The sequence below is a fragment of the Alosa pseudoharengus genome, unplaced genomic scaffold, assembly GCF_046254945.1.
Source record: "Alosa pseudoharengus isolate Yale_2024_CS ecotype anadromous, Long Island Sound unplaced genomic scaffold, YU_APseudo_1.1 YU_APseudo_1.1_scf_24, whole genome shotgun sequence".
In the NCBI taxonomy this organism is placed as follows: Eukaryota; Metazoa; Chordata; class Actinopteri; order Clupeiformes; family Clupeidae; genus Alosa; species Alosa pseudoharengus.
This window is the reverse complement of record NW_027468689.1, coordinates 31,627,005-31,654,338: the sequence shown is the minus strand read 5'-3', so window position 1 is coordinate 31,654,338 and position 27,334 is coordinate 31,627,005.

Sequence of the window (27,334 nt, the reverse complement as noted above, 5' to 3'; positions counted from 1 at the left end):
CTGCTGACTGCCTCCCTCTCGCCGCCAGCAATTTTAAACTGCGTGACATAATACAAAAAACATGGTTTGACTTGTCAAGCCCCGCCTTCCCGCAGGCTGCAACGAGATGCTCGATGTCGGTCCCGTATTTCCGCCGTCTTTTGGTATGTGTCACTTAATATCCATTTCTATACAAACCAAGACGGCGGACTCCTAAAAAAACGCAACCACCCACACCATAGGTGTATCTAAATTAGCTATGTACCAAAAATTACATTTTACCATGACTCGAAGAGCTGTAAATAGTGTTGTAAGGCTGAGTGTACACAACCGCTTGGAGCTCCAGTGGAATTTTTATTTCATGACGAGAATTCTCGGTCTAACCGTTCATGTGCCGTTGAAACGGCGTAAATAGGCGACCCATCAGGCCAGCACTATAATATTTCAGGCAGTAAATGCTCCCGTATGGTGACCCTTAAGTTCATTTTTGTAGTGTGCTTGTATTCTCGTTAGATGCTCCAAAATGAAATGTTGGTCAGAAATAAGCTGATAAAAAACACAACTTATCTTATGTTTTTGACCTTTCAAAATTTACAATGGAACAAGGCCTGCTGGGAGTTGGGAAAAGTGAAAATGTAGCCTATTTTATTTCCTGTCATTCGTGATTAGGCTCACTGCAAATGTATGTTTGCTTCAGCTAGTGCTTGGGTGTTCATAACCACAGAAGCAAGAGAAGGTCTTACAGATTTTTGATTGCAGATCTTCACAACATGGGCAGCACCTGACAATTGAACTCAGGTCTTCCGACCATCTTACACCAACAATGTCAAGCTTGACAGGCTGGTCACCAGCATGACCAGCTTCCTCAGTTGGTCAGTGGTTAGAGCTTTCGACTCCCATGCCAGTGTATGTTGAGGTGGCGGGTTTGAGGGCCGTGAGCGGTGGACGAATCACGCCCTCTGTTACAGTGGTGCCGTAAACCCGGATCATGGGAGTGAGGATTTAGGGAGGTGAGTGTAATGGAGGCGAACTGGCTAGCATGTTAGTTCCGCGTGTAAATCCTCACACCCCTGACCTTAAGAACGATTCTAACCGCTGAGTTGGAAGCCTGGGCTTTTAGCTCAGTGGTTAGAGCATTCGACTCCCATGCCGGTGTGTATTGAGGTGGCGGGTTCGAGGGCTGTGTGCGGCAGACAAATTACTGGCATAAGCTTTGTAAACTCAGACATGTGTTGGATACAATGATGGGGTTATCAGTTTATAAAGAGTTTATTGTCAGTAATGTTTTGAAAATCAGCACTGCACCAGCAAGCATTACTTTGTGGGCAGTTGTGGGAAAGTTCGCTTGCTAACCTAACATAAAGTGGCTGGCCTCAGACTTATTTTCTGGTTACAACTAGGTCATTGGAATGTGTCTTCTTGATAACTTTACAACATCTAAGCAAGAAAGGCCAAACAAATAAGATTAATATTTCCGCACGTCAGTCTATGTAGTTCGCTATTCTGCCTACTGTTTCGGTGGTGAGACGCAGAACTTCAAAAAGGTTCACACCAACGTTGAGACAACGGCGTAATCGTTGCGTGGAGTCAACACAGAAGCATAAAACCGCCTTTAGCCTCAGTGTTTTTGAGATATGAGCCAAAATGTATAATTGATTAATTATAGCGCCACCTGTAGGCACAGTGCCTCAGGTTTGGGGTTCTGAATAGAGAATGGTCTCTGAGACCATATTGCGAAGTTTCAAGTTTCTGGGCATTACGTTTTTTGCTGCACAAACACTTTAGGGCAGAGAAAAACAATAATGAGCACAAAAACAATAGGTGCAGACTGGCAGTCTAGTGCAATATTGCAAACTGCAAACTACTGTATTCATATTGCGAGGTCCAGGTGAGAGGCAACTCCGCGCTCGTCTGTACAATGGCTGCATAGTAAACGAACCTGGGAAAACGCTGTTGAAATATCACGCCCTCAGAAAGAGTTGCAGATTTCCAGGTCTTGTTTCATCAGCAGGAGTAAAAAAATGCCCTGACCACAAAGAACAATTTTTTGTTGTCAAATATTAATGTGTCTGCAATGAAGGTGATGCAACTCTGAATGAACAGGGATGAAGTTTTTTTTTTTTTTCTCTATGCTATTGATTTTCAGCTGTAAACTGATAAGGCCTAAAAGGTTTCCAACAAATTCACCTACCGGTATATCCCTGTCCCCCAGGGGTTTTCCTCATTAAATGTTTTTTGTTTACTATAATTTACACAAGGATGTCTTGGAAGAGGTAACTTAAACCCCAAGTCTTTCTCTTAACAGGGAATAGTGTATCTTCATAGGCAGTGCTCTGAAGTGTGCTATGCATAGAATTGGGTTGTTCTGCTAAAGTTTCTTCTCTGGCAACAAGACTTGTCAATATTGAGTGACATAGCTGTGCTAATTGACAGAATCCTTCATTCTGCTGTGCTCTGCTAACTGATGGATTAATTGATTCTGCCAGTTGTGTGCCACTTGGCTGCACAGTACAATTGCCTTGATCAAGCTACTCGTCCATCCATTGTTGATCGGGGTGGAGGTGTTTAGTAAAGTGATTGGCATCTGCTTAGAAAAGTATTCACACTGCTTCTTTTTTCCCCTTTCATTTTTTCCCAACAAATGAAGACACAAACAGAAACAGAGCCTTCTAACTCAGCTAACTCGAACACAGCCTGCTCACCGCAACCGTGTACACAGAGAGGGTCCATCGAGCTGCCTAGGCAAGTCCCGCCTCATGATTTTCAAGCCCCCCTGGCCCAAATAAAAGAGAATGAGGTGTAGAGTTTCTTGCACTCTTTAAGAGGGGGAACATTGCTCAGAGCTCAGCTCTGTTGGGATATTGTGCTCAGCCCAGGGCTCAATGAACGAAATGCTGAGAGGATAATAATATCAGTGTTGGAAAAACCGGCCTGGTCCCCGATGGGTTAGTCACCGCCTGAGTGAAGGGCCAAGGCTGTTTGGACTCCTCCTCTGGCTGTTGAGTGTATGTGTGTGTGTGTGTGTGTGTTTTGGCTCTGGTGATGTCATTGGACTCTCTCTCTCTGTATCTCTCTCACAGACTCACACAAACACACACACACACATAAACACACACACACACTCCCTGACATTGTCTCAATGCAGGCCCATATTCAACTACTTGTTCCTCTATTCTGATCAGATCTGATAGAATCATGGCAATTTCCAATGTTCAGCAGGGTTCCCAGTGGGTATATGAGTGGATGACTCATATGCCAGGGTGAGAGACCTATTAACCACATACTGGTTTGTGACTTGTATGCCAATGATATGAAAATGTAGAAAAGGCCATGAGCATATTGAACAAAGATATTTTTGAATCTACATTATTACCTACATTATTATCTACATTTTTACCTAGTAGGGTAGTGTTCGGAGAATGCCTTGGTTTTGTAAATATCTGGTTTATTATAACCTCTTGAAAAGGATATAGAAAAGGGAGTAAAATAATCACAACTAAAAAAAGTACAGACATAAGAGCCTGAAATGCCTGTAGTGCTACTTGTTTTTTAAACTGCTTAGATTTAGTTCAAAAATTGTCAATAGAAATGATGGCTTCAGCGAAAGTTCTACTAGGAAGACTCGTACAGTAGTGTATCCTTCCCATGCTTACACGGAGCCAATCTTAGCTGCCTACTTTCGGGAAAGCCCCGCAATCCGATCATTCACTCATTCAATCAGCGCTAGCCTATAGGAATTCAGTGGGCTCTTTAAATATGTACCACCTAACACTGCTTCTGCTCCTCAGTACGCTGACTTTGACGTCCCATTGCAGTCGTCTTTGTTACTCTGACCAAATTGCGAAAATTTCAACCTTACCTTGCCAATCTAGGGGCTGAACTCACGGACCACGTCTGTCGGTTCTCCTCTGCTCCACATCGAGTCGTCCGACTCGGACGAGGACGTCGTTCCTCCAACCCAGCCCAGGAGGAGCGTCAGGTCGATCCAGGCCATGTCCGACTGGGCCCGTTTCTCCGCTGTCGATATCACAGCGGCGTTGACTGAGGCGGGGATTCCCTTCAACGCCGGCCTGCAGAAGGGTGACCTCGTGCTTCTCGCACACAACGCCATCGGCAGTCCTGCTGTCCCAGTCGTAGCTGGTCCGTCGGGTCCCGCTCCTGCTTCCGCCGCTGATCCCGCGGCCGACCTGGAGGAGCCTGAGCGGCCTCCGAGGAAACACTGCGCCAAGGCCAGGCACGTCGCCCCGGCGCCACGTGGGCGGCCAGCTGCTGCTCGGCCCCCGGCCCCTCCTGCCCCGGCTGCCCCCGCCCCGGTCGCTCCGGCCACGCCTCAGCCCATCCTGGATGCTGTTCTCTCCCTCGCTGCTTCGGTGAGGGCCATCGATTCCAGGATTCAGGCGCTGGAGACCCGGCGCCCGGCTCCTTCATTGTCCTCGCCTCCCACAGCGCCTCCGGCTCTCGCCTCTCTCCAGTGGCCGGCCTCCCTCCTGGCCCCGAGCTGCAGCGCAGCTATTCCGCCTGCAGCGTCTGCCGCTGTTTCCCTCACCGCTCCGGCTGTGCCTGTCTTCAACCTGGCATCGGCTCTCCCCGCTCCTCCGCTGGGTAGGGGCTTCGTTGCTCCCTCTGCAACTCCGGCAAAACATCATTCAAGGTAAAGACGTTAATCTCGCTTCCTTGTTGTTGCCGTCTCCCGCTGTCGACCGTCGATGGCCGATTTTAATCAGCGTTATGGGGGTGCCCTGTTCTATCAATATCACAACTCGTTCTCCGCAAAGTCTGCTTCCTACATTTCCCTCTACAATTCCCGTTTAGACTGGTCCGTTGTCGACACGGAGCTGCTGGTCAGGCACTTCAGCGGTCAGCGATCGCTCAGCTGCAATATTTGTAGCTCCCACGGCCACTCGGTGTCCTCAGACAGTCTTAAGCGCACCATCCGTTCCGGCCACTGCCCAGGGTGACGGCGTAAGGGCTCCTCTCGATAGGCAGGGGCGGCCTGTTTCCTACTTTAACGGGCTCGCTATCTGCAACAATTTTAACGAGGGCGTCTGCTCCCATACTAACTGTCTTTTCTCCCATGTCTGTAGCCAGTGCAAGGACCCTCATCCAAAGTCCGTCTGCCCCCGTCGCGTAAGGCCGCCGCGGGGAGGAAAGGTGGTTTCTGCAAAGAAATTCTAGCATCTCACCCGTCCACACCTATTAATGTCGGTGACCAAGCGAGACCTTCTCTCTCTCTTGGGTCCTCTGAATTTTGCCATGCGCATCATTCCGCAGGGTCGGTCCTTTATTTCTCGCCTGTTAATTCTGGCCCACTCCGTTGTTACTTTATCCGATCCCGTCGACTCGACCTGGGTTGTCAGTCGGATCTTGGTTTCTGGTCTAAATTACTTACCGAATGGAACGGCATCTCATTTTTCTATAATGATCACTCTGATTCGTCTGTCTCTCTCGAGCTGTTAACGGATGGTCTGACGAATTTATGGCATTTGCCTCCGATGCTGCTTCGTCCGCCCTCTTCGAGCTGTATCCCATCGTGGTAGCCTGCGTACTCAGGGGTACCCATTGGTCAAGAAAGCGCATCACTTTCTTCTGTGACAATGAGGCAGTAGTGGCCATCGTAAACAAAGGTCGCTCTCGCAGCCCTAAAATAATGTCCCTTTTAAGGAGGCTCACCTGACAGTCTGTTATTCACAATTTCATCACAAATGCCATTCATGTCCCTTCTTGGTTTACTGCGTGGATCACCGCGGCCTCAAACTTGCGTCAATTCGCAAAACAGTCGCCGGATTACAATTCCACGCTAGGCTCCACGACCCCGGTTTCCCTAGTCTGTTCTCGAACCCACAAATACGCCTCCTCCTCAAAGGCATACAAAATTCTTCCCCGCGCTCCATTGACACTCGCCTCCCCATTACGGTGGATATTTTAAACCACATGGTGGCGGTGCTTAAACGCAGCTATCACTCAGAGTACGTTGATAGCCTGCTGGAGGCCGTCTTCCTATCGGCTTTCTATGGCTTCATGCGGTGCGGAGAATTCACTACAAATTCTCTGTACGACCCCACGCGTAATCTCTCTCTCTCTGATCTTTTTTTTTTCCCACTTACTTCACCATTTGTCTGAAATATTCTAAAACCGATACTTCTGGTTGTGGTACTACTATTTCAATTGCAAAAATAAACAATGTATCATGCCCGTTCACTTCTATGGTTCATTACCTTAAATTACGGCCTCACACTTCACCAGATTTTCCCCTATTTATCACACCAGACGGTCAAGCCATGACACGTGCTAGCTAATGTGCTGCTCAAATGGGTTACATGCTGCTATTCCGACATGCCGCTACTTAGACATTGGCGTCTAATTGTCGAAGTGGCGGCATTAACATTAATTTTCAGGCGTCCCACTACTGCAACATTTTTTTTTTTCATTGTCGGAGTAGCACTTGACCTTTTTTCAAACGTCCTGTCATTCCGACACGAGTTCATTAACAGTGCCATAGCCAGGATTTTTCAATGGAGTGGACTTCTGCGAAGTTTTTTATTCCAATATGGGCAGTATAGCCTAGGCCTACAGTAATCGTCTCAACTTTAAACAACACACGATTTCATCACAGCTCAGACGATTCATGGCAAAAAAACAATAAAAGGCTACATTGATAAATAGCAGGGGCATCGACAGGATTGGATTCTATAATAGCCTACGCACAAGAACTTTAACCGAATGAAACCGAAAGGTTAGTCGCGTCTTTAAGAGTGTGCCTCACACACACCAGCTCCGTTGAACATCAATGTTCAATACATATTTTTCATGTTTAAGAGCTAAAACAAGTTGATTAGAGAGTCACATCTAAATTATAGCCTATAGCGCGTGCATCTCAGAGGAAGAGATTTTGGAGAGAGAGAGATTTAACCTAGGTGATGATTATTTGTGTCTGGTGGTAATTAGACTTGAGTATAGATACCTACAAATTGTTTTGAATAAAACAAGATAAGACAACAAATGAAATGTGACCCTGCAAGGCGAAACCAGTCGTTTTGGTAAAATTTACAAAATTAAGTTATTGTACTCACACGAACGGCCATAAACTAAACTTTCCAATAATATGCATATCGAGGGTATTGCAAATAGTATTGGGTATTGGATAGTCGCCGACCCTCATTAGATGTGGCTATTTGGAGGTTAGGATAGCCTTAAAGAAACAAGGTTATCGCAGTTGCTGTGAGACATACGGCCCTTCTCCAGTCTCTCAAAATCAAAACACACCCAATTCACGTTTGGACTTTTCGATTATGTTTCTAAATGTTGGGACTGATGGACACTGAACTCTGGGGGTTATTTGAACTTTCGTTGTGAAGTGGTTTACTGTAAAAGGAGCGTCGGATATCCCGCCTGTCTTTGCACTAGGGGTGTAAATCTCTCATGTAAAAGACGATACGATTCACATCTAGATACATGGGCACGATTCGATACAAGAAAAGATACATGTTCATAAAAAACGATTCAGTAGGATTCGATGCGATGCGATTCGATGCAGTTCGATGCAGTTGAAGAATGAAAACCATTCTGAAAGATTTTTTATCATTTGCTTAAGGTGCACATTAATTTTATATCATCAATTATCATGGTCATGTCAATTAGGCAAATACAAATGTGTGAATATGATTATCTAAAATGAGGTTTGTATCATATACTATATTGAAATGAAAAAAAGAATAGTAATTTCAGCCAAACAAAGCAGCCAAATACAACATAAAAATAAATTTTTATAGACTTTATAGATTTTCTATAAAGGAGGGAATAGACCCCACCGGGGCTACAATGGGTTAGCAGCTCATTGTGGCAGTAGCCCAGGCTTCACTAAGCTATGGGCTGCACCCTACTAAGCTACAGTACGACATAATGAAAAAATACCCCTAGAGTCAGCGAGAGCAGGGGCGGAAGATGACTCACTTGTGATAGACATGGTTACTGACCCTGGAACGAATTTGATTACGAGTAAGAAAAACATGTTTGTGGAAGCCACTAGTTCAGAGAAAACTGAGAAAAAGCTGCAGATGTGTGTGTGTGGTTGGCAGAAGGTTACAAGTCTAAAGGGCCTGAAAATTCATCAAGGGAAAAAGAAGTGCTTGGTAGAGGGAACACAGGGTCCCCGCATTGATAGCTATTTCTTAAGAAGTGCATCAAGTCAGTCGGTTGAAGTCCAGCGACAGGAAGAAACCCACAGTTCGCAGGACATCAGTACCCCTGTTGTTGAGGTAAGTTCTAGCACTGAGGCAGAGAGAGAGGCCAGTCAGCCAAGGAGGGAGAAGATTAATGGTCATAGGCCTGGGGTTAGATGGCCAGGCGCAGCAGAATGTAGAATGTGGGAAGATGTTAATAGTGATTTGGTCAGTATCCTGGGTCAGCTCAAGGGGACGGCTGAAAGCAAATTAGAGAAAATGGGAGACATTATTTATAGCTATGGTAAGGAAAGATTTGGGACTATTGAGAGAAGGACAAAACGGCTACATGAGGTAGTTAAATCTAGGCGCCAGCAGGAGATAGATAAACTTATCAAGGAGAGGAGGCAGCTTAAGAAGCAGTGGAGAAAAGCTACAGATGATGAGAAGGAAGGTATTGACTGTCTACAGGCAGATGTGAGGGAGCGGTTAGTAGTGCTAAGAAGAGCTGAAAATATTAGGAAAAATAGGAAGAAGAAATCACGAGCCCGACTAGCATTCTATAAAGACCCATTTAAGTTTGTTAAGGCTTTATTCGTAATGCAGAAGAGTGGTAGTCTTTTGGAACCTAAGCAGAAGCTTGAGGAGTATTTAGAGGGAGTGCACAAAGATAGGGAGAGGTTCAGGGAGATGGTACTTCCTGCTGATATCCCACCTATTGGTGAATTAAGTAGCCAATGCGACGATAGTCCACCAAAGTGGAAAGAGGTGCAAGAAGTAATAAAACGTGCAAGGGCCTCTTCAGCCCCGGGACCTAATGGAGTGCCCTACCGGTTGTATAAGAGTGCACCAGATGTTTTAAGATTTTTATGGCAATTAATGAAGATAGTTTGGAAAAAGCAGAGTATTCCCAAGGCTTGGCGGAGGGCTGGGGGAATATTTATTCCCAAAGAAAAGGACGCAGTGGAGATTAATCAATTTAGGCCAATTAGTCTACTGAATGTTGAAGGGAAGGTTTTCTTTAGTGTGGTGGCACGGAGACTGACAAATTACCTTGAAAGGAATAAACTAATTGATACCACGGTGCAAAAAGCTGGAATTCCTGGCTTCTCCGGGTGTTTAGAGCATACCAGCATGATTCGGCACCAAATTCAATTAGCAAAGCGTGAGAAGAGAGACCTGCACGTTGTGTTCTTGGATTTGGCTAATGCTTTTGGGTCTGTGCCGCATAGTCTGTTGTGGGAGGCCTTTGATTATTTCAGAATCCCAGGTAGCATTAAAAGCCTAGTAAAAGCATACTTTCTGGATATTCAATTATGTTTTACTACAGCTGATTACACCACAGGTTGGCAACAACTTGAGATAGGAATCATGGCCGGATGTACCATCTCCCCACTTGCTTTTACAATGGAGGTCATTATTAGGGCCTCAAAATGGGTAGTGGGTGGGGAGAAGTTGCAGGGAGGGCCACGCCTCCCCCCGATTCGGGCTTTCATGGACGACATGACAACCTTGACGACAACCGTTCCATGTACCAACAGGTTGCTGGGTAAGTTAAATAGTAATCTGCAATGGGCCAGAATGAAGGTGAAACCAAGTAAGTCTAGGAGTCTCTCAATTATTAAAGGGAAGGTAACAGATAAGAAGTTTGCTATAAATAAGGAGGTGATTCCCACAGTTCTGGAGAAACCAGTGAAGAGCCTGGGAAGGTGGTATGATGCAAGCCTTAGTGATAAATCACAGGTTGAAGACTTGAGACAGGTCACTAGGCAAGGTATTGCAAAAATTGACAAGTCGGGGCTGCCAGGTAAGCTCAAGCTGTGGTGTTTGCAGTTTGGTTTGTTGCCTCGGCTAATGTGGCCATTGACAGTTTATGAAGTTCCTCTGTCAAAGGTAGAGAGGTTGGAAAAAATGATCAACTCCTTTGTCAGAAAATGGCTCGGAGTCCCACGCTGCTTAAGCAGTGTAGCCTTGTATGGGAAGGGTATTGTAGAGTTGCCAATATCTAGTCTGACAGAGGAATTTAAGTGTGCTAAGGCTAGATTGGAATTGACTCTTACTCAGTCCAAGGACCCAGTGGTGAGGAAAGTTGCACCCTCAGTTAATGCAGGGAGGAAGTGGAACCCAGAGCAGGCAGTTAAGCAAGCTCAATCAGCATTGAAGCATAGAGATATAATGGGCCATGTGCAGCACGGGCGGGGGGGTCTAGGGGTGGGTGCAAGTAAACCCTTGTGGAGTAAGGCTTCTGCAGGAGAAAAGAGGAAAATGGTAGTGGAGGAAATGCATAGACAGGAGGAGGCTGTAAGATGTACTAAGGCAGTGTCGCAGGCAAAACAAGGGCAGTGGGTGAACTGGGAAGGGGTGGAAAAAAGACAGATTAAATGGAAAGATCTATGGGGCATGGAAGCTGGTAAGATCAGATTTCTGTTAGGTGCTACATATGATGTGCTCCCATCTCCCAAGAATTTAAGTCAATGGTTTGGTGAGGATGATAAATGCATACTTTGCTCGTGTGTGGGCAGTCTCCACCATATCCTATCAGGATGCAAGGTAAGTCTCACCCAGGGGCGGTATACGTGGCGTCATAACCAGGTATTGAAATGTGTGGCAGCGGCAATAGAGGATAAAAGAAGAGAAGTCAATTCATTAGCAGCTAGTAAAGGGGTAAGGCAAATTAACTTTGTACGTCAGGGGGATAAACCTTGTTCCGCGAAGGCCAGGTGTAAAACCGGCCAGTTGAAAAATGGGGCGGGCTGGGAAATGAAGGTTGATCTTGGCCAGCAGATGGCGGTACCTCCACATATAGTGAGTACTAAGCTACGTCCTGACGTAATTCTATGGTCGGATTCAGAGAAGATAGTTTACTTCATTGAACTCACTGTTCCTTGGGAAGACAGAGTGGAAGTGGCCAAAGAGCTGAAGAGAGCTAAATATACTGAAATAGCAGAGGAGGCAGCTAAGCGAGGTTGGAGTGCACGATTAAGGGCTATTGAAATCGGTGCACGTGGGTTTGTGGCCAGATCTGCTATTGGCTTGCTGTCTGAATTGGGCATTTGTGGTCGAAGTCTAAGGCAGGCGGTTAGTAACATGTCCTTAGCAGCAGAACGGGCAAGCGAATGGTTGTGGGTAAGGAGAAGTTACCCTTCCTGGGGCGCAAGCTAAGGTAAGCTAACTGGCTCATTTGTTTTGGTCGTGGGTAAGGAGAAGTTACCCTTCCTGGGGCGCAAGCTAAGGTAAGCTAACTGGCTCATTTGTTTTGGTGGTGGGTAAGGAGAAGTTACCCTTCCTGGGGCGCAAGCTAAGGTAAGCTAACTGTCTCATTTGTTTTGTGTTTGTGATGGACTGTGCCTAGGTTGATGGTACTTGGCTAAGGTTCTTTATGGTTTATGGTTCAGTCCACATCAACGGGACGGACCGACCTAGCCAACTTAGACCATGCCTAGGTTGGTTAAGGGTATTTGGATGCTTGTTGTGGTAATATGGGGCAGCATGGGGCGTAAGCTAACTGCTAACTGCTGGCTAATTTGTTTTGTGTTTGGGATGGGGCCTAAGATAATGGGCTAAGCTAACTGGCTAATTTGTTTTGTGTTTGTGATGGGCTGTGCCTAGGGTGATGGTACTTGGCTAAGGTTCTTTATGGTTTATGGTTCAGTCCACATCAACGGGACGGACCGACCTAGCCAACTTAGACCATGCCTGGGCTGGTTAAGAGTATTTTGAGTATTGGATATTTCAATGTGGTAATATCGTGGCAGCATGGAGGGGAGTGTCTCCAGAACGCTGGTTTCACTGTTAAGCCTTCATGAGGTGTCGTGGGCCTAACTTAACGAAACATCGGTGAATGAGGGTGCCCACTTGATAACCCCAATGACATGCCGCATACTATATAGGCTACTGCTGTTGGATAGGCCATTTGCATTGTGCTTGTGACCATTTGTTGGCGGATTTGTGGGTAGTGTGCTTTTTAAAGTTAAACTTGAGCAGGGGCTTCTGAATGTGTTTTTACCTTGGATTTTGGCACAAGGGATTTTAACATCTAATCCTGTGTATTAATGTAATGCTAGAGTTATATCTGATTGTTTTCAAGGAGCTGTAGCCTATTGTTGAGGTAAGACAATACCAAAATAAAATCAAGTCTGAGTGAATATGAGCAAAATAATAATAATTTGTAGCCTACATCGTTTTAGCAGCAAGGGTCAAATTATTCTTTAACTTTAAGGAAATCCCTTCATCAAACGTAAGGCTACTCTACAGACTATCGTTGCCGTTTAGGAATGCTATAGTAAGTGTTTAATTTCGCGCTAGATTTTGACAAACAAAAGAGTAAAAACTGTCAAACACCGACAGAGTGCGAGTTGTCACGTGCTTAAGTTGCAGTAGATGTATGGGTAACGCTTTAGAATAACATGTGCTTATTAGCTATTAACAGTGCATAATAAGCAGTTAACAATTCATTACTAACAGTTAGTTAACTGTTGTTATCCTTTAATAACATTAACTAACTGTTAACATACAGCTTGTAAGTGTTAATAAGCAGCCTTTTAGGTTACTTACAAGCATATTTGTTAACAGTTGTAAGTGTTAACAAGCAGCTTGTTAATGCTTGTTAATGGTGTATAAGACAAAAAGGTGGATAACTAATACGCTTATAAGACCTTTCTTACCTATTTGTAGTAAATTTTGCAGCCCCCCAATCTAAAGCGAGGACCATGTAGCCTATAGTTCCACAAGCCCAACCTTCTATCTCTCTATACAGCTTGGTTTAGCTGTGAGAAATGCACCTTTAAAATGGTTGCAGTGAGCAGGAATCGAACCCCGGTGTCCTGCATCAAAGAGTGCATCGCTACTTATTGAGCTACACTACTTGTCTTGTACAGCTGATGAAATTGTTTATTTTGATTCTATATTCCGAAGTGCTATATCACACTAGCTATGCTTTTTATAAATATGTTTCTGATGGAAAAGTGGTGTTTAATTAATGCAGAAACAGACCATGAATGTTCGCCTCTGTTCAAGGCAAACTGAAACATGTTTCAAATCGATCACGAACGTTCGCCTATGTTTGCAACTTTAAACCAGAGCTTTGAACGCACCCACTTATCGTCTTTAAGCCTCGGTTGCTAGGTAACCAAACTATATACAAAGCTGGCATATCTTTAGACTGCTGACAAACTGACAAACTGTTTTATGCGTTCACTGAACAAAGATTATGGAAATTAAACACCACTTTTCCATCAGAAACATATTTCTAAAAAGCATAGCTAGTATGATATAGAACATCGGAATATTTTCCATCAGTCAATTAGGAACAGTAGTGTAGCTCAATAAGTAGCAATGTAATCTTTGACGCGGGAGACCGGGGTTCAATTCCTGCTCACTGCAAAAATGTTGAAGGTGTATTTCTCACAGCTAAACCAAGCTAGATAGAGAGATACAGTATAGAGAGATAGAAGGTTGGGCTTGTGGAACTTTAGGCTACATGGTCCTCGCTTTAGATTGGGGGGCTGCAAAATTTACTACAAATAGGTAAGAAAGGTCTTATAAGCGTATTAGTTATCCACCTCTTTGTCTTATACACCATTAACAAGCATTAACAAGCTGCTTGTTAACACTTACAACTGTTAACAAATATGCTTGTAAGTAACTTAAAAGGCTGCTTATTATCACTTACAAGCTGCATGTTAACAGTTAGTTAATGTTATTAAAGGATAACAACAGTTAACTAACTGTTAGTAATGAATTGTTAACTGCTTATTATGCACTGTTAATACCTAATAAGCACATGTTATTCTAAAGCGTTACCGATGTATGGGTAATGAAGTTCTTTGACTACTTTGGGCAATGAGTGTAGCCCAAAACGAACTTCATTACCCACAAATCCGTGCCACGTGTAGTTTCAAAACAGGAAGTGGGATGAACGCGCTGCTTGCAATGTAAATCAGAGTCTAAGCGAGCAGAAAAGGTTATGAACCGATTTGTAACAAGTAAATCGATATAACGACCGGTTCATTTCAGTTTTATTCCGATACGGGGCTTCACATATCGATGTAGCGGTATCTTACACGTTAAAAACGGATACCGATACGTATCGGTTAATCTTTACACCCCTACTTTGCACAATTATAGCCATGATAATGCATGCGCTAGCCTAGAGTCGAGAGAAAGAAGACTAAATAAATATGCAGACATGTTATGTGCAATTCAACAACTGCACGCATGACATATAAAAGATATATTCCTAGCCTACATTATTGTGTAGTAAATTGCGTTTATCCAACCTGCTGGCAAGCCAAAATGCGTTGCACATGGCTTTATCATTGTCCTCTAAAATGCAATATAAGCAACTTGAATATATCGCACACCCAGTTTGAACACCCTGATGGACACTGAACTCTGGGGGTTATTTGAATGTTCACTGAAGTGGTTTAGGCTACTGGAGCAAGAATTCCGCCCGTCTTTGCGCAATTGGCCATTGATTGACGGCCATTAATGAATTAATATAGGTGGCCTGCACGCACAGAGTTTGTTTGATGCATGGAGTTTCCGACCGTTTTCCCCTGAGAGCTTAGAGAATAAAATGAGGAGAGCTACCTGTGTTTTACATATAATGTGTAACATTTATTCACATGGCCAGTTCAAAATCACGTAAGGTTTTGACTGAAATGTGTGCCGATATAAATTATTGGGAAAAACATTGTTTGGAGTGGATGGCGGGTGGATTGTTGATGTAGCTGCAGGTGCAGATGACCCCAAAAAGGGCTGTCCACGTCATCCATCAAAACGATAGGAAGGTGGTCATCCGACGCCTACACATCATACATCAGACTAACACCTCATGATGTTTTCGATGCTCAGAAGTTGCTTCATTACCTTCACAAATCCTGGTGGCGGTGGTTAAATTCTGGCATTCGCCTGCACTAATCGCTGTAACATATCGGGGCCCAGCACGCCGGTAGCTCGTGGTGATTTAGTCTCATTTCGCCCTTTTTCACTGGTTGCCCAGCTCGTTCGACGCTTATGGTTCAGGTCACTACTCGCCGGTTGCCCGGCTCATGATGCTCGTCTAGGTTGCCCTAGACGCTGGTTGCCCAGTTTGGTCCAGGTTGCCCTGGATGCCGGTTGCCCGGCCATCACTTGGTCTAGGTTGCCCTAGACACTGGTTACCCAGCTCACTGTCCAGGTTGCCTTGGACGCCGGTTGCCCGGCTTGTGACGCTCGTCTAGGTTGCCCTAGACGCTGGTTGCCCAGTTCGGTCCAGGTGGCCCTGGATGCCGGTTGCCCGGCCGTCTCGTCTGTCTAGGTTGCCCTAGACGCTGATTGCCCTGCTCATGGTTCAGGTCGCGCCCTACGCCGGTTGCCCGGCTCGTGATGCTCGTCTAGGTTGCCCTAGACGCTGGTTGCCCAGCTAATGGTCCAGGTTGCCTTGGACGCCGGTAGCCCGGCACGTCTCGTGGTCTAGGTTGCCCTAGACGCTGGTTGCCCAGCTCGCATAAGCACTAAAGTCCAGGTTGCTCTGGATGCCGGTGGCCTGGCTCTACTGGATGTACTAGTTTGCTAGTCACTGGGCGCCCTGATCGTGAAGTGCTTATGGTCCAGGTTGCCCTGGACGCCGGTTGCCCGGCCGCCGCATTGGTCTAGGTTGCCCTAGACGCTGGTTGCCCAGCTCGTCAAGCTTCTAAATCCTACCAAAGCGAAAGCATGCTGCGGGCCCCACTACAACCCTGGGTTTATGGTTAACACCTAGCTACTTTAAAATTCTGTCGGCGTCCTGGCACAACTGAATCACCCCGACCCAGTCATGCCGTTTAGTTCATCTTGCATGTTTACTAATGTCTCTGCTCCTCTCAGAACCAGGTTACTGAGTCACCGCCCTGGCGGTCATCACTCATCCTTTTGGGGGTAGGCTCCCCGCCCCTGCCTTCATCCATCGGCAGGAGACGAGATCCGCTCATCGCTGGACGGATCCGAGACGGGGCCTACGCCAAAGACTGTTACCTATTCAGGACTCTTTATCATGCTTGTATCCAAGCCGTTCCTTTACTAATTAAATTGTTAACTGATTCTATTCTGTCTACTGAGTCTTTCTGGTAGAAATAGGAATGATATGTGAAAAGTGTACCCTAACAATGAGGAACATCATTTTTTCAAGTAATGTCCCGGAGCATTTTCATTTTTTGTCAACAAAGGCAACTTATATGTCATTGTCTACTGCTGACCTATAGTAAAAGCCTACCTTTATAGTGTCATATTTTATGTGTTGTGTGAGAATCTTCTCAATGTTTTTCATAGTTCCGGTTTGTGGGTTGACCTGATTTGTGGGGTCATTACAACACTGAAGCCGGATAGTGTGTCATTAATTTATTTTCTTATAGTAAAACAGGGGCAAATGATAGGCCTGAAGGAGAGAATGGAAACAAACAGAGATCATCTAGTTTTAACCTTTGCTCTCTTTTATATATAGAGAATAAGAATAAGAGAATTTATAGCATATTGGTGTTTGTGGAAATCCTGCAGGACACATGTGACCAGAGGCTGTCATGAGTCTGCTCCCTGCTCCACTAATTGGATATTATTCCACCTCACTCTGCCTGTTGCCACACCCCCCTCACACTCATGCTCACACTCTAACCTATCAGGAAGCTCACCTGTTCATTGCTCCTAATCACTGCCACCTGCACATTGTTACCAGCTGCTGTGTGTGTGTGTGTGTGTGTGTGTACTTAAGGCACAGGTCTCCAGACATTCAGTGTCAGTTCGTCTGCGATTCAGCGTGTTCCTGTTCGTTGGCCTTCCTCAACTGATCTCCGTGCTTATTCCTACCTGTTTGACCCGACCTGTTCAACCGTACAACGACCATCTTCCCGCTCCTGGTAACCAGACCTGTTTTTTTACTGTTTTCAAGATTTCTGTATCTTCGCTTCTGTGCCTCTACCCCTCTCAGAACACTCTGCCTGTGCCTGCCAGCCCCAGCCCCAGCCTGTGCCGGTGTCTGCTGCTGCTCGCTCCACTCAGCACAGACCCCACTCCAGCCACTGGGGTCTCTCACTCCACTCAGCCTCTCACAGACCCCACTCCAGCCACTGGATTCACTGCCTCCACTCTGACTCTCACTCTCCACTTCCCCTTTCCCCTTATTTAATAAAGATAACCTTCTGGTGTTCGTGAAACGCATCTGGTTCTCCTGTCTCGTACCTGACAGAGGCGCCTGCAGGAATGAATGCTATGGTACGCACACCACCTACAGAACCCCCCCTCACCCACGCAACGAAACTTTCAAATAATTTCAGATAATATTTGTTTTCCGGTTAGGTTCGTGCATTGGTCAGCTAAAAAGTAGCCTAGTACTAACATCCACATGCAATATCTTTACAACAACCCCTAACAACGAGCTTTTCGTTGTTTTAAAAAACATGTTATATCCATGATGAGTCTATATTAACGTATAACACTGTGTGCTGATAACCAGCATAGATAGTAAAAGAAAACAACAAGTAGCCTAACCTACATCTTCTGTAGCGTGTGTGCGTATTCTCTCTCCTGCTCAAACAAAAGGTGCATATAGTTCTGCATTAAGTTGATTTTGATAACGTTTTTACAAACTATACTTTACAGAAAATTGTAAATAGCCTACTGTCATGGAGTTAATGGGATACTATGCGGAGTTGGTTACGGTTGGCCAATTTGGTGTGAATACACACACACACAGGGGAAATTCTCTCTTGCTGAGTAGCCTGATGGTACGCACAGTGCGTACGGCTGTACACATGCAGGCGCAACTGCGTGTGACTGATGATATGATCAGATGACAATGAGGGGTAGAGAAAAGGAGAAATAGAAATGAAGGTATAAGATGGAAGAAAAAGACAGAAGTAGCATCTCCTTTAGCATCTCCTGATGTTAGCATGCAAATCAACTAGCACCAGTTGGGCTCGCTTGTAATTCCACTCTGTACTATGTGTGGCGCTGTAGTAGATACAGTGCAAGTCAAAGGCAGAGCACCATTTGGCTGCATTCATGGCAACTCAAAGCCTACAGAATACCACATACTGTAGCTACTTTAAAAACACACACAGATATAGATAGGAAAGAAAGAAAAAAAAGAAAGAGAGAGAGAGAGAGACATGGACAGGATTCTTCATGAGTCTCTGAAAACTCCAGAGGTGATTAAATCAAAAGGCTCATTTGTTTAAGACAGATCAACCAGTATTTGCCCTTTAAAGTTAAATTCAAACTCCACAAGACCTACAATAAGTGAAATTATGTTTTTTTTGTCTCTCCCATCTAAAGGCCTGTCTAATTTCAGCTCGTTCTCCTAATAAAATCTCTTTGAAGCCGCCTTCTCTTCTTTAATAAGGACACATGCTCTCAACATTCATTCAGCTGGCACATCAACCTCTTTCTCTCTCCTCCCCAACACACAAACTCTTACTATTTATTTCATTCTCTCTTTTTCCGCCTTCTGTTTTTATTTCTGTTGACATAGCATTGCTTAGTTCCCGTATTTTATATGAGCTAATTGGCCCAGGTGGATTCATTTGCTGCTAGATTCTCTCTCTCTCTCTCTCTCTCTCTCTCTCTCTCTCTCTCTCTCTCTCTCTTCCTTTGTTTTATCTCCTCTCTATTGTTATATAACTTACATAGTTTATTTTCCATACTATTAACATTCTGTGGAACATTATAGAGCAAGGCTTAGGGTCATGGAAGTTAAGTCTATAAAAAAACAGCATTTGGTTCAACAGCGATTCTTTGCATAACCTGTAGGGATCTCATACACAAAGCATGATAAACTAGATGTACTGCATAGCGGTACAAAATATGACCGCCGCTCAGTCCTGTACATACATTCCACAAAAATAAATCACATTAATCATTTGACTCCATCTTCTACTCCATCCCCCACTAGAAACTTTTGTGTATGCTTGTTTGGCATGTGTGTGTGCGGGCCGCACAGAAAGTATCCTACTGGCGCTGCAAAGGTGAATAGATTTGTAGCACTTGCCAAAAAAATTGTAGCATTGTTATAAAACCTTTAAAATCTCTAAACAATCACAAGTAGGGCAGTTCATCACAGGCCATCTATTGCAACTGGACTGATGAAAGGTACACCTGTAGGCTACATTGTATTTGGGAAAAGCATAAGGTAGCAGCATAATGTATTTATTTATTATTAAACAAAAAAATCCCTGTCAGATCTGTCAGAAATCCCTGTCAGTTTTCAACATCTATCAAGAAGAGACGTCATTTCATGAATTTTTATGAATGTTTCTTCTTCTACATATGCAAGAGTTTAGTCATCTAGTTCATATGATATTCAACTTTATTGTCAATGCACAAATTAAATACCAGTAGTCTAAAACAAAATGCAGTTTTACCCAGTGGTGCAAATAACTGACATGTCCAAAAGGGCCTTCATGAAATGCGTCGCTAGACTGTTCATACACATTTTAAACGGGCCAAGTTGAAGAGCTGCTGTCCGTTATTGTTCGTGCAAATATAGGCTGATTCATGTCCCCCATTTTGCAACTGTGTGGTCCATGGTTAGTCTGGCTTTCACCAGACCAAGCTCAATCTTTTAAGAAATCGCCGGCAGATCAGGCTGGGTTCACCCAGCCTAGTCCAGGCGCCCGATAGAAATATTGTTTAATTTTGCGATTGAGATATCCACGCACTGGTGCCCCCTCTGCAACGTTCGCCTCCCGGTTTCAGAGCTATTCTAAATGCAAAAATGCACAGAGGGAGTTATTACAAAACCGTGACTGTTAACAAACTATAAGCTATATAAGGTAGGACCTATGCTAGGCCTTACACAACATACATTGTCACTAGGCTACGCTGACCCAAATAAAATCTCCTTTGGGAACCAATGGCTTACAGTATCAAGCGGACTTAAGCTGCCACCTCTTGGCGAAAAGTTAATAGTTTTGCATATCAGTAGTAATACATTTCACACAGCTGCGTGAATCACGGAAAGCACGAATGAAGTGGACACTTCTAAATGGGACTGTACAGTAGCTGAAGGTCTGTGGCTAAAGCAGCCATAATGAAACTGTTATCATTGTTTGGATACTTCACACATACGTGCTTTTTAATCGCATAGACTACAACTACCAAGCTGGAATCAAAGCACACCCTAAACACGCACTTCGAACAAACAAAAAGCGTCTCAGTATAGCCATAGGCAAAACTGTATCGGACTGGTGTAACGTTGGCACTAAATCATCCATCGCAAATAATGATTTTTGTAACACGTGAAACAAATATGTGTAGGTACAGCCCTGCCTTGGATACATCTCTCAACGTGCGCTCTAAAATATTTGGTTTAAATGGAGATGTAGATCATCACGGGCGCGTTAATAAATCTACATTACCGCGAGTTGACACAAATTATTCACTTTTTTTTTTATTTCACAAATGTATGTAGTTTCAGTCCTAGTTACTTTACTTTGAGCCATGCTCTTCCTTACTTGAATTACTTTGAAAATAGAGGATTAAGGCTAAGTTTATACAGTACGGTGACGATGAAAAGAGAAGACGCAGAAGTGGCGTCTCGTCTTCATTTTTTTATTCGCGTTTAGACGAGCATTCTCAGGGGGAAATCTTTGTTTATATGAAGACGCAAGAGTATGTGATATTCGATTGGATATGCATTCCAGACCGCTGGGTGGTGGTGTGATAGAATCCCCGTTACGTCACGCGCAGACATTCTAATTTGACAGTTTAGCCAGAGAGGTAATCAAGGATCTTTGGTTTAGCCGTTTAGACGGAGACGCAACCCGGGTCGTCTTCCAAACTCTACACTCTGGAAGGAGTCTTCAGATTTTTGCGTCTTTGAATGAACGTTGACTCAGATGCTTTGAGCAGAATGCATCATAGACAGGTTATCTTTCAGATATATATTTTCCATAAGAAAACCATCATGTTAGCGAACGTGTTGTGGCTAACTCACTTAGCTCCTGCTAGTAGCCTAGGTTATGGTCAGAAGAGAATCAGATGACAGTCGAAAGATAGAATTAGTGCTGTTATCAATTTGCTTGGTAGCCTATAACCGCATTTATGGTTTTCTACAAATACATCAATAATCAAATTGGCCTCCATCACTCAACCAATGCTAAAGGTAGCATAACATTATTTTACCTACAGTACGTCCTAGGATATAACTTGTATAAGATTAACGTAGCCTACCTGCAGTAAAAACCAAGCATGTCTGATAATCATTCTCAGATTTATTTCGGCTTCAAGAAGAAATGGGAATTACATTTCATGTGGAAATCATCCTACCCTTATTAGACGTTGTCTGCGGTAAACTACAGTGTTGTCCTTGTAGGAAGCCATAGATATATATACTGACATCTAAAGGCCAATGAGTGTACAGTCACTAAATGTACACATAACTTAATTTTTAATTTCAGCTGCTGTGGCACCTGATGGAATCCACTATATTGAAATCTCCTGGCTTCTTCTTATAACCTTTTCTTTTTACCTTTTCAAGAATGAATGCGACTCTAACCGCTTAACGTACAGACATGTTGAAATAACCGTTCTGAAGGTCTGGAGTGGGGCAAGAGAGTTGTTATTTCAGATTTTTTAAAAAGTTTATACTTTTTGAGAAATAGGGGATTAAAAATGTTAAAAAGCTAATTTTCCCCCCAGACTTGAATGCCTGTGATGTCATAATGGCCTAAAGCCAGCAGCGCTCGTTAAGCTCCCAGTGTAGTGCCCGGGCTAATCAGAACACTGGCACAGGTGTCACCTGTGAATCCAACTGTCTCAGCTTCCAATGCATACAATGTGGCGCTCCCCAAAACTACACATCCTGTTTAAGTGTTTCCCGTGTGTCAAAATAAAAGTCACAGCCATATCTCATGCTTTGCGCATTATATCTCTAGAACGGCTTGACGCATATGCTTCAAATTTGGTACAAGTGTTTGTATGGACTAAAAGATGAAGTGAGTTGATGTTGGAGGTCAAAACACCTTGAGTGATCTCAAGAACGGCTTGACACACAAGGTTTTTTGGTACGAGGGTTTGTATGAACTCAAAGATTAAGTGATTCAATGTTTTTTTTTTCAGGAATCTCCCCACCAACATTAAGCCAGCAGCTTTCCATCTACTATTGTAATTCCTCTGGAAGTTAGGTATGTTGTGGTTATTGGCATAATTGATCTGGATCTTATGCTCATGTTGCCTTTAAATACAATTAGATGGGTTTCTATTTAGCTGATTCGTGTATGTTATACTGCACTAAATACTGCACTGCTATGTACCAGCTGGCTACTGTTACATGCGTATAATCATTAAGATTTGGATAAAGAAATGCACGTCTGTGTGCATCTCCATCCACTGTTATTAAAATTAAAAATGTAGTCAGTTCTGAACAGCTGTGGGATCAAAACCTAGTGTCATCAGTGCAAAGTTTAGGGAAACTTAGGTAGAAATGCAACAAATCCAAAACCTTTAAATCAGTTTTAATTGCATTATGCTTATGATGACTTATTATACAAACCCACCCCTGTATGTATGCAAACTTCAAGTTTCTCCACTGAGGATTTCTTATTAGAATGGACAAAATGTGCCTTCAAAAATTGAATGGAAACCCAGCTTGTGGTATGGCTGACAAATGGAGACCCATAGATTTTCATGTAACCCCAACCAGGATAGTGAAAGTGAGACAGATGAGAGAGATACTGTTCCCTACATCAATGGCAGAGGTCCAACTTCACATTGGCAAACAGTATAACTTGGCAAATGAGTCAGTGCAACGCTGTGTGTGATAGACTTTTATTTTGAAAAGCCTTTTTTCTTTTGTTTCTCTTTGGGGAGACAAACTTAAACTTTTGTTTCATATGCGGCATATTGTGTGAAATGTTCCACCCACAGCCTCAGTGGGATCTTATTTGTTCAAAAAGCTCATCATTAATTAATTCAGTGATGAAAATCAATAGAGCAAACAGACAGACTGACACAGACCATAGCCTTGTGCTTGCCTGCAGCAAAGAAATCAGAATTAAATGCTAACAAAGTTTTGTCTAATTTTCATGAGAAGTTATTTTAAAAAAGTGAGTGTTTCTGATATCAATTTGATATCAAACTATGATGGTAGAGTTGAAAGTGTCTTTACATTTTAAAAAATTATACCTGAAAAAAAAGTATACCTGAGGATGTTTACAGTGCTTAACACATTATAATTGTGTGGTTGGCCTTGGTATTAAAAGAAACTTATGAATACTTTATTGTAGAGGGCAGGTATTTTGGTTTTCCAACATCCAACTTTAAATTTAAAATGTGAATAAATACTTTTTTTTTTTTTGCAAATATATGCACATTTTCGGACAAAAGTTTTTCAATTTTCCAAACAATTTAAGAGCTATTAAACTAGTAAACTTTGTTTATTTGAAAGGTCTTCAACATAAAATTATGCCCCCATATTTATTTTTAATTTCATTTTAAATTCTATATTTAATATTTTTCACAGTATTAATTTGCTCGGACGTCTGTGTCACCTAAAATTTTGAGGGTTTGAGATGACAAAACATAAAATATATATAATTTGTATGATGAACAGAAAATATGTTCAAATTTTACAGGTTTTATAGAATAAAATGATGCTTGTTATGAATCATTTAAAATTATTTTAAACCAAGTAATGGACTCGGACACCGAAATCTGCATGTCATGTCATTGACCCATAAATGTATTTAAAAGACATGCTGCTCTTGAAAGATTAAAGGTGCAGAAAGCAATGTTGTCAAGAGTAGTACATTTGAAGATACTTTTTCACATGTGAGTAAATCAATTAAGGTGGTCCATGGTAGTCAATTCACCTTGAAACTTATACTTGCATGGCCTATTATTAACCTAGCTTGTCACAATAAAAATAAAATGAATAAATGACAGTGATAGATAGCTTCATACATTGCTTTTAATAGATCTTTTGATGTTTCATGGGGTTCACTTAAATCAGAAATGTGCTAAATGTAACGGTAAAAAAATACCAGTATTGCCAGTATGTATACAATGAAAGATGGTAAGACTGGACAAATATAGATTGGACTCCTGCTTTTCTCTGTTTGCAATGAAGATACAGATAAAGCTATAGATAGCAACTCAAGTGTAATAGACAGATTAAATGTGGATTCTGGATCATAGAAATTTACACTGACTAATTTGAGCTGATGAATCAGTGTTTAGTGAATAGATTGCATATCACGTAAGAGTAGCAAACTAAAGCCCATAGATTATCAATGCCTTGATTGATACCAAAATCATTTATGCCATTGCATTTGTTGCCAGTCAGGCACAGTCAGATGGGCAGAAAAGGAAGGCATATTTATATTCTTCTTACTATGCCAAAAACAGTTCATTTTCAACAGAAACCTTTAGTTAAAGTAGGGACACTTGTTTCCCTAACAAGATGTGATAACAAGCCGAGCTGAAAGCATTTGGACATTGGATCCCACAGAAGAAAGTGACAAATGAGGGACCTAGTGAAATTTGGAGATTTAATAAAAGGCCCCTCTGCACCTTTACACCCAATGACCTTGAAGCTGTGTGTGTTCATTCATTCTCCCAAAGCTGGAAGAAAATAAAAAATTAGAAAATGTTATGAAATTATGTTTGGATGTTGTTGTTGTTGTTTTTTTCTTTCTCATTTATTTTCAAATACACCACCTGGTGCTGGAGCCAGCCTTGCGTGGACGGCGAAGCGGCTTGAGGGTCGGCAGCATGCAGAGCTTGGCACAGTCTGCCACAAGCAGAAGTACCACGTGGCATGTGCCACACTTTTTCACTCCACCGCCCATGCTAATCGGTTTGAGGCTCCTCATGTGCTGGACATGCTGGACACATTAGCGGTACATGACCGTGGATCCAGAAGTGTGCTTACTGGATAATGCAGCAAACTGGAGTGTTGGTCGCTAAGCCTATTCTTTTATGGTGTGGTGACTTCGACTAAGAAAACAGTGAAAAAAACCACATTGTTGATGACTATGAAGACATTTGGGAAGTTTAAGAGATTTTTTCTAAAAACATCATATTTTTGGGACTGCTAAATCTTACATTTGGGAAAGAGGAAATTATTGAGTTGAATGTCCCTTAACATCCATTTAATTAGGATTTAAGAAAACAAGAAAGTTAGGGATTGCAATCAGGATAATTGTTTGTGAAGCATGTTGAAATACTTCATTGTCTCTAATATTCACAAAAGCAACATCAGTGTTTGTTATTCATGGAATATTTATGCTAGTCAAAGTATGTTGACTACAATAGCCCAACATTAGCAATATTTGCAAACCAAATTATTCCCTTAAAAAAATGCCCTAATAAAAGGTTATCCTTTCAATACATCTGCTAATAGTGTCCATTTGCATTCTCCTCATGCATTGATCAACAAGCCCTTAATAAATGAAAATTACCAAATTAAAAGTACAGGCTAGTGAATATGCACCCTTTATAGAAAAGTTACCTGTTAAATAATATATGCAGCTTTGGGTTTGCTGTCAACATGGCCTAAATTAAGTTAGCACTTTAACATTGGGTGGCACATATTTTAATTATTTAATTATCATAGAAAAAAGATTATAAACTGAAGACATGAAGTCAGCGCATTTGCTGTGTACACCTACTGTGCCATGCTGCAGGAGCCTGTGTGTGTGTGCCACAGCAGTATAGATACACAGCTTGAACATACATGCACCATGCAGAGGACGTGCTTGTGCTCCAACATCAACAATTATGCCGGGTCCACAGGTGTGCGTGCACGTGAGCAGAAGGGCCTTTTTAAAAATTCAAAGCCAACAGTATTTTCCTGTCCACTGTTTCTGTCAAAGTCACATGTGAACGTTATATGTCATAAGGAGCACCAGTGCTGCAGGCTCAACTCGTAGACACAGCGAGAGACACCAGACATCCTGAGATGAGCTCTGATACATGCCTTCTCATGTCGCCTGTCAAACATATAAGCTTTATTGTTCTGCCAGACTCAGGCGAGTGTTTCTGCAGACTGCTTCAATATTACCTTTAATTATTCCCTTATAAAATGAATTAATGGGTGTATTAGATGATAGCCTTAGGGCTGTGATTAGAGCGTGTGCTGGAGAAGGGGGAACGAGCTGGCTTTGTTCTATCGGCGCCAGCACCAGCTCTCTGTACTATGCCTTCAAAGCTCATTGCACTGACATAGAGAGGCAGACGCTAATGAGTCATGCTATGTGTGTGTGTGTGTGTGTGTGTGTGTGTGTGTGTGTGTGTGCACGCGCGCATATAGGTACACATATTTGCATGAGATTGGGTTGACAGGCATGTATTTGTGTTGGTTTGTGTTTGCATATGTGCAGATTTTTAAGGTTTGTGTTTGAATATGTGAGGGTGTGTGTTTGTGTGTTTGTGTGTGTGAATGTGTGTGTGTGTGTTTGTACTGTGGGTGTGAGAATGCTTGTTTGTTTGTGTCTGTGTGTGTGATACAGAGAAAGTGGAAGACATATGTATCCATTAAGACCTTCCTGAATTGTGACAGAAAGGTGTGCATTTGTAGATGATGTTGAATATGACCCCCCCCCCCCCCCCCCCCAGTTTCTTATTCTATATTTATTTTCTTTTCATAAACATGGATTTCTGACTTTGTGTGTATTCACAAACACGGATGAGAGTGTGCGAGTGGATGCGCTCATAAACACGTGTGTATGTTTGCACTGCTTGCGAGCAGATAATCACACTTTAATAATGTCAAGCCATGCATGTAATGAAATGTAAAGATGAGCGGCCCACAGAACATTATTAGTGGAGAGAGAGGGAGAGAGATTGGGCTGCTCTGCTTTGTGCTGTTGGGCCAATTTCACTGTTAGCACAGCGGTGGGATTAGCAAGGGGAGACTACCGCTAACATGCTGCTATTGCAATGCTTCCTCTCTTCCTCTCCTTCTGTCACTCTTTCACCATGGTTTTTAAACCTGTGTCACTCAGCCAAGTGTCCACGCACAGCAAGATGGCACAGACACACACACACACACACCACAAAGGGCTATTTCCCTGTTTGTGGGCATAGACGTCAAACACCTAGATTCCTCCCTTGGCAGCCATTGTTGGTTTGTGTTCCTCTGGGCGCTCCATCCATTAGGAGGGCTGAATGCATTCCCTACCAACAGATGCCAAAACGGTTGACTGAAACATCGGTGCAGGAATTTAAACGACTTGGTGCATTTT